Below are 8478 nucleotides of genomic sequence, written 5' to 3'. Positions count from 1 at the left end.
CAGCTGGAGAGATGGCTATATACATGCTAAAAGAGATGAACGTACCAGATTTATTATGGGGTGAAGTCATACGTCATGTAGTATACACTCTTAATCGTGTAACAAAAAAAAGTCTTGAATGATGTAACACCTTACGAATCTTGGTCTTGAAGAAAACCGAATCTTGAACATCTAAGGGTATCCGGGTGTGTCGCACATGCTAAAGTTTCCAAAAGACATCAAAGTAAGTTGGAAGATCAAAGTAGAAAGCTTGTCCATCTTGGGGCTAAAATGGGCAGCAAAGCATATAAGTTGGTTGATCTTGAAGCTGAAAAATTTTATACTAGTAGAGATGTTGTATTTGAAGAAGATTGAGCATGGAATTAGGAGTCAAGCAAGTTTCACAATACATGTACATTTGAACTCATTGATGATCAACCTAAAAATGATAAGCAGAAGACTTCATCTCATACTACACAACCAAGTCAAGATGAACCAGTTGACTCATCGTCCACCTTATTGCCATAAGATTCAAGTTCGAGTGATGAAGCTCCTATACGACTCATATCACTCAATGATATATATGCCGATTGTGAAGCAATGTTACTATTTCATGACGATGAACCCGAGTCATTCACAATAGCTCAACAAGATGAAAATTGGTTAAAATCAATGAAAAGTGAAATTGAAGCAACAAGGAAAAATAAAACCTGGAAGCTTGTTGACTTACCGCCAAACAGGAAACACATAGGTGTAAAATGGGTTTACAAAGTAAAAAGAGATCCCGAATGTAATATAGTGAAAAACAAGGGGAGACTTATGGCTAAAGGGTATGTGAAAAAACCCGGTGTAGACTACGATGAAGTGTTTGCACCCATTGCTCGAATTGAAACAATACGGATTTTACTTGCTCTCGCTAGTAAAAACGGCTAGAAAATACACCATCTTGATGTTAAATCGGCTTTCTTGAATGGAGAACTTGATGAAGAAGTTTTCGTTTCACAACCTAAAGGTTTCGTGAACAAGCAACATCCCCAAAAAGTGTATAAGTTGTTAAAGGCTCTTTATGGTCTTCGACAAGCGCCAAAAGCATGGAACTCTCGACTCGAAAAATGCTTGAAAAGTCTTGGTTTTGTCAAATGTCCAATTATCACCAACTCCACCACCATCATCATTATCAGTCATAACCAGCCCCACCACCATCACCAACCCTACACCATCTTTATCTCTTTCAATCTCAACTGATATCTCTAGAACTCCTTAGCCCAGTCATAGTCTTCGATGAGTGCAACTGCAACTCGTCTCCGACTACTGTAACTCTAAACTGAATTTTTAAAGCCTCGCGCACTTCCCTATTCCCCCATTATTACAACAAAAAAAAAAAAAAAAAAGAACAACAACGTCGTCATCAAGACCATTAATTTCATCTTATTCCATTTTTATGGTATCCGAATGCACGTTAATTTTGGGAACCAATATGCGATAGAGGTAAAGGAGATGCGAGGTTGATACGACAAAGAGGAGGAAGAGTGATGTTTGTCAGTAATGATGGTCTTGTTGGGTAGTTGGATGTCCGACAAGATCATCAATCTTGATGGACATGTGAGGGATGGAGATACCAAGTACGGGAGGAGAAGAATACATGACATAGAGGAGGGCAAGTGATGTTAAGAAGTAATGGTGGCCTCATGGTGTTTTAAAGTCTCAAATGAGTCCAATGAGTTACCGTTGAATCCTCTCTTCTATTGAAGTCGAACAAAATCTCATTTGAGCACAATGAGTTATCACTAAATCCTCTCTTCCATTGAATTCGAATGCAGTAAGGGATACTAATGTCAAAAAGCTAAGTTACAACACTAATATATAAACAAAAAAGTTTAACAATAATAAACCAAAATTGTTTATTTTTAAAAAAATTAACAAAAAATCTTACATGCTCACCATATTATGAACATAGCTTTTTGACTAATTAATCCACATCGTTGCTTCATTTTGTTGAAAACTTAATAGTATAATGTACAGAATGTAACATGAAAGTAGCCAAACTATTGCTTTACATTTGCACCATATTATGAACATATCTTTACATTGACCTATAGTGGGTCTAAGAAATCATACATAAAAAACCAATTATGTCAAGATATCAAATAAACATGAAACGGGATAAGGGTGAAGTCGGTGGCAGCCCTAGGGGTATGCAATTGGTGTGGTCGCACGGGGCCTCCGGTTTTAAGGGGCCTTCGAATTTACGAACAAATATATATTTATGGTGTTGATATGTTCATAAAATGCATTTTTATGTAACATTTGGTCAATCTTGAAGTAATTTTAATTATGAAAAAAAATCAATGAAAATAAAAAAAAATCAAAATATTATCATAAATTCGTTGAGTCGTTGGTCGCCGCTTTGTCCTCCTCTAAGTCGTCTATTTGAATCATTGACTATATGTTAGTATCTTTTATCTCTTCAAATTTTCCAACTCCTAATCATGCTTAATTGCTTTCTCTACTAGGCTACATGTTCCATTTTGTTTGAATGATTTATTTGTGTATTCATAATGAATTTAATGAATAATGAAGTAGAGAAAGTCAAAAACAATGTTATTAGTTTTTCTTTATGTATATCATAGTATCTTGTGAATTATGTTTATCAGTCTATCACTATGTTTTATTGATTTAGCTTTACATTGTTTTGTATAGAGGGGTTAGAATATAGTAGAGCATTGGTGGATTTTGGGGTGGGGTTGGGGCCAATGGACTTCCCATTTTTTGGCTTCTAATATTACTATAATATAGTCCATGTAACGACCCAAAAATTTCGTATTGTGGGTTACAGTATGTAATTGGTATAAATATCGCTAAGAATGAACTTAAGTAATGAAACGGTGATGTTCCGGTAATGCAATACATATGTTTGTATACTTGTGGAATTACATCGGAAAATTTATAAATTTTAATGAATTATTAGTTGAATAAAGTTGTTGTTCACTTTGAGACGATTTCGTGGATATAAATTTTGTTAAAAACAGAGTTCGTATGAGAAAGTTATGGTCGTCCGAAGTTGAGTGGCTTATTTGACCCAATTTGACACCCCCCCCCCCCCCCCGGTGAGCAATAGCCACGAAAAAGGTGTGAACATTGAAGCTTTTGAAGAGATTATATATATATATATATATATATATATATATATATATATATATATATATATATATATATATATTTCAAATAAAGTTGATTATTGTTTTTGTATTCTTTAAGAATGTGGTATAATAAGTTTTGCATATTGGAACTTACTTACGTATTGAATTCTTTAAGAATACGAGAATATAGTCTAATACATTCTTGACGAATATATACCGTTCATGCTTAAGAATCATTTTTTTTTAAATAAAGCTTGTTATAGATCATGAGAATGGTTAAGTATCGATTATTTTAATTAAAACTTTATTCTTGATGATAAGAATAGTTAAGAATGACATTCTCATAAGATATTCTTGAAGAATGTGTTACATAAGATATGAACTACATGTTCATCATAATGGTTAAGAATGACATTCTCATAAGACATTCTTGCATATTCAAAAATCTTTCTTTAAGAATTGAAGTTAATTCTTCAATGTATTGATTGATAAATGTGGTTGAATCGATGAACAATTATTTTCATGAAAAAATAAATTAATATGTAGTTAAACATATGTGTTTTTACTATGAAAGGCCAATACATTCTGATTTATTATAAAAAAAATAACACGTAATTTATCGACAAAAACAACAAAATTGAACAAAAAGACCACCACATTTTAGCACCACTGTATCAATTAATTTAACATCACAAATAAACTAAATTCACATAAAAATTACTCCACAATAGTTAAAATCAATAACCGTGAATAAATGAAAATTAAACATCATATTCAAATTTGTAAGTAACTCAATTAATAGTCAAAATAAAAACAAAAGAATGAAAATGAAAATAATGAAATCACCTCTTGTACATGTCTATTACTTCACAAACAAAAACAGAGAAAATATATTATCTCAATCCTTTATTTCTTCTAAAAAAATCTCACCTATCTTTCGTCTCTTTCTCTTTAAAATTGCACATGAGCCACGTTTTCTTTACCTCTCACTATTCGAGATTAATACACCAATCTAACCTCCTTCTTCTCATTCTTGATTTTAATATTCTGGTCAAGAGCACGGCAAAACAAGATTTATTTTTGTGCTTGTATATGTGAGTATCCTCAAAAAAGAAAAAAAAAGTTGTTGCATTTTATTTTGAAAACGAATACGAATATGAAAGATGAAGTTATCAAATTCCAAAAATATAGTCTTTTTATTTTGAAATATAAATTACATTCCATATATAGGATTTTAAATTAGGTAATTTAATTAATTATTTAATTATAATTATAATCATATTTTAGAAATTGACTAATTTACCCTTAAATGGTGATTGGTCCAGAATTGGTCATACACTCACAAAATACTTATAGTTTATATATGAACCTAACAATATATATATATATATATATATATATATATATATATATATATATATATATATATATATATATATATATGGGTGGTCCTTTGCTTCTGTTTATAAATGCATGTCAAGTTGTGGTTTTTCAATGATTTTCATAATGATTTGTGTCTAAACCTATGTGGCTCAAGCAATCACACACTTCTCCAAGAAGCTCCTTCTTCTTCTATGAACACTAAAAGCATGAAATAACACCCAAAAACTCAAAAACCACTCAAATGGGGGCTAGGGTTTCATTTCCAGGGTTTAGAGGGGTGAAGGCTGAAGGTACTAGGGTTAGATGATGAGATATGGGGTTTAAATAGGGTCCAAGACCCAAAAATAGGGTTTGGGACTAACTGGAGTATGCCCAGCGTACTTCCTGTACGACATGCATACTCCAAAGAGTGATTGCGAACATTTGGCTTAGTACGCCCAGCGTACTCAAGATGTATGCCCCGCGTACTGGCCCTCCTTCTAGTACGCCATGCGTACACTCGTGTACGCCCCGCGTACCTGGTGAAACCCTAATTTCACCAATCTTCCAAATGCCATAACTTCTTCGCTGCAAGTCCGTTTCCGACGGTCGTTATATCCACGAAAAGGTAACGAGAAGTGTTACACTTCTATCAACTCATACCGGCATTAGGACCTTCCGAACAAAATTCCAAATTTTCATAAAAGCTCGAACTTACACTTTACCGAAATACCCCCAAGCTCCAAAACACGAACCGAACACCCGGATCACCTCAATTACATGACTCGCACCCAAATGGGTCTAGATCTCGCCTTTCCAAATGCCCTAAGCCTTATGATGACCGATCTTCGAGCCACAGCCTCGAATTAGGAATTGATTCGGAACAGGGCGTTACAAATGATATAAGTCTTACAGTGTTAAGAAGTCTTTCTACGTATACACCAACTTCCTTTTCACTTTCCCACCTCTGTAGGATGGCATTGCTCTCATCCAATCTTTTATCCAACTTCCAACTACTTCACTTTAATAATTAATTTTTCATTCACCCTAAATCCTTATTGGACGTATAGTATATCAAAAAGAAAGCACGGAGGAGACCACAAATGTATAATCATTACTCCATTTTAATAATGTATCGTGTTTTGAATTTATGTTCAAAAATGAGAAATTTTCATTCTACAAAATGGATAAACCCATTTTTTCCAATTGAAACATTCACAAATTAAAATCCAAGATACATAGTATGGTCTTTATGTTCTGGGTCAAAGGGTTTGTCCCTTTTGGTTCAAGCAACAACATCCTTTGTATGCATTACTTAATTATGAAATGTCATTATATGGATAAAGGGATTGATATTGATTCATGGTGGTAATAAATTTTTCTACTTTGTTAATATACTTATGGCACCAAAAGATGTTTATAAATACCGTTTAACAACCATCTGTCTTATCCAATTTTGGAGGGAAACGTTTTTCTATATATCGGTTTAACATCAATGGTTTCGTCTTGTAACATCCCAATTTTTACCACAAAAATTTTCATATTTAAAAATAGAAAATTCCCAAATATCATAAAAACCAAGTCAATAAAAATCCCTGGTACATCAAATACATTCATCCCAATTAGAGTATCAAAATGCGAAATCATAAAAATCTGCAAGCCGGACTGTACAGACAAGCATTCTCCTTTCCGCGATCATTCGAAGTACCTAAAACACATTAATCCACAACTGTAAGCACGAAGCTTAGTGATTCCTTCCCAAAATATCCATACCGCACAACGTAACAAACAACTATAGGTTATCACTTATCAGCAACCCTCGGGATTTTATCAACAATCTCAGTGAGCTAACAGCACGCCCGGTGGATTAACAACACGTTTCAGGGGTTATCAACAACCAGGGGGACTTTCAGCAATATCGAAGTTATTAACAATTTAATTCAATTCACATATAACAACAACACAAATTAAGACCCAGTTGATCAACATATATATCTACCACACAGGTAACTATAGTGAGAAGACTCACCTAACGAATAGCAGCTAAAAATACCATAGCTCTCACACACAGTAGGCAGGAGCAACGAGACACCTAACAGCAATAAAGAAGTGCCCTTTCAGTCTACACCCTAAAACCCTAGTTTGACCCAAAAGTCAACCATGGTCAAGAGTCAATGCTAAAGTCAACCTTAGTTGATTGTCACGTCGTGACAGAGTTAGGACAAAACAGTCACAGAAACACCCCTCGTCACGACGTGACATACAACCCGTCATGTCGTGAGACCTGATATGAACAACTTAGAGCATTAATCTCTTAATCCCTTAAGCCAAACCTTCAAGCCTTCCAGGAGGTTTTCCCCAACCGAAAGGAACATAAAAATCGTAGATTTTTAGTCATGCATGTCCAATGCATGACTTGAACACTAACTAGGTCAATAAAGAGAAAATGAGGCCAAAACTCATGCTTGGAGTCCAAACCACCACCAATCCTTATATTTGAGACATATGCTAATTAAAGGGCCTCAATGATCCATAAAGTTGCTAACTTTATGGATCCCATGCATACTACCCAACCTAATCATGAAGAAAAGTGAATAAAGCTTAGATCTAGCGCTTAAATGAGAAAGGAAAGAGCTTTAGGACTTACAAAGGTCGAGAAACAATACAAGGTGGTGAGGAGGAGACTTGCTTGCCAAAATAATGCACCAAAGGAGCCTTCTTATTCAACAAAGAGTTATAAACCACCAAAAGAGCTCTTCAAGGCCACAACAGAAGCTAACTTCGATTTGGGCAGGAGGGTGTGCAAACCCTAGCCCCTCATTTCCCTTAAATAGGGCGCAAAACACAGAATTAGGGTTAACCCGTCGTCACGTCGTGACCCGCAAGGATGGATACGCGTTTCTGTATCGATGGTCACGTCATGAGGCTTCCTTCCTCACGTCGTGACCATCTATTATTTGTGGTTTTACATCTTTAATTGAATCAAAATCATAAAAAGATCGAATACCTAAATTAGGTGTTACATCGTCTCTAAGAAGTTAGAACAAACACATTACACACTTTGGTGTATTTTCTTTTAAGTTTGTACCTAAACTAAAACTGTTCTTTTTCATATGATTGAAACACAATTCACGAAAAGTATCCAACAGAATCCATTAAGATGTTCAAGTTATCAATATCACCAAACCTAAAATTATATGAAAACCCTAAATGTATTTTGATAGTGACTTGTAAGAGTCTTACGCTCTTCTTATCTTTCTTTTTGAAGACATCAAATTTCATCGACTATTTTGGGTCAAGTTTAATCTCAAAGCATGTGGTAACTTCTAATTGTCACACACTTGAGAGTTTGAAACGAAGGAAATAGACATTGTCTTTCTTTGTGTTGCATAGAGTAAAATTATAAACATAGGACGTTTAATTGACTGCAAGGTTGTAAAGATCATATCCTATATAGGTTTTTTTTTCGTTTTGCAAAACCATAATTATAAGATCGAATTGGGTCGTGTGATCCTACCAAAAGCAGTTTAAAACATAAATAAATAAATAAATAAAGTTATTGATAAGGTAACCATTATGTTAACAATAAATACTTTACATGAGAAATACATCCCTACAAATAAACAATTCAAAATTAAGTTTTAAGATTCATATTCGATTAACTTAGTCAAAACAAAATATTATAAATTCAAAAAATAAAAAATAAAAAAATAACAAACTACCCCAATCTTACCCAAAACGATCAAAGAATGATCGAAATTCTACGATCAAGATCGTAATTTTAACAACCTTTGTTGAATGCTCTGAACATGGTTACCAAAAAGCCAAAAAATTGAGAAAATCGGTATCTCCTTTATGGACTTTGAAATATTTTAACAGCTTTTATATAGGTCATCCATAAAGGTTAAAAGGGACACCGTTTGAAAGAGAAAACAAGAAAAAGATAAAGTGTTATCTGTTAAGGATGAAAAGTGGAAGGAGTAGCTCTTTAAAAAGA

The 8478-nt window shown here is 33.9% G+C and overlaps 1 pseudogene; it reads left to right on the top strand.

The window, feature by feature from the left end:
- The first annotated feature begins 579 nt into the window (after window positions 1-579).
- LOC145158040 (putative mitochondrial protein AtMg00820 pseudogene) lies at window positions 580-912 on the top strand (annotated as a pseudogene).
- Window positions 913-8478: the final 7566 nt, after the last annotated feature.

The sequence above is a fragment of the Lactuca virosa genome, chromosome 2, assembly GCF_052849685.1.
Source record: "Lactuca virosa cultivar CGN04683 chromosome 2, Lactuca_virosa_CGN04683_v6, whole genome shotgun sequence".
Classification (NCBI taxonomy): Eukaryota; Viridiplantae; Streptophyta; class Magnoliopsida; order Asterales; family Asteraceae; genus Lactuca; species Lactuca virosa.
The sequence above is the reverse complement of the archived record's forward strand: the minus strand, read 5'-3'. Positions and strand labels throughout refer to the sequence as shown.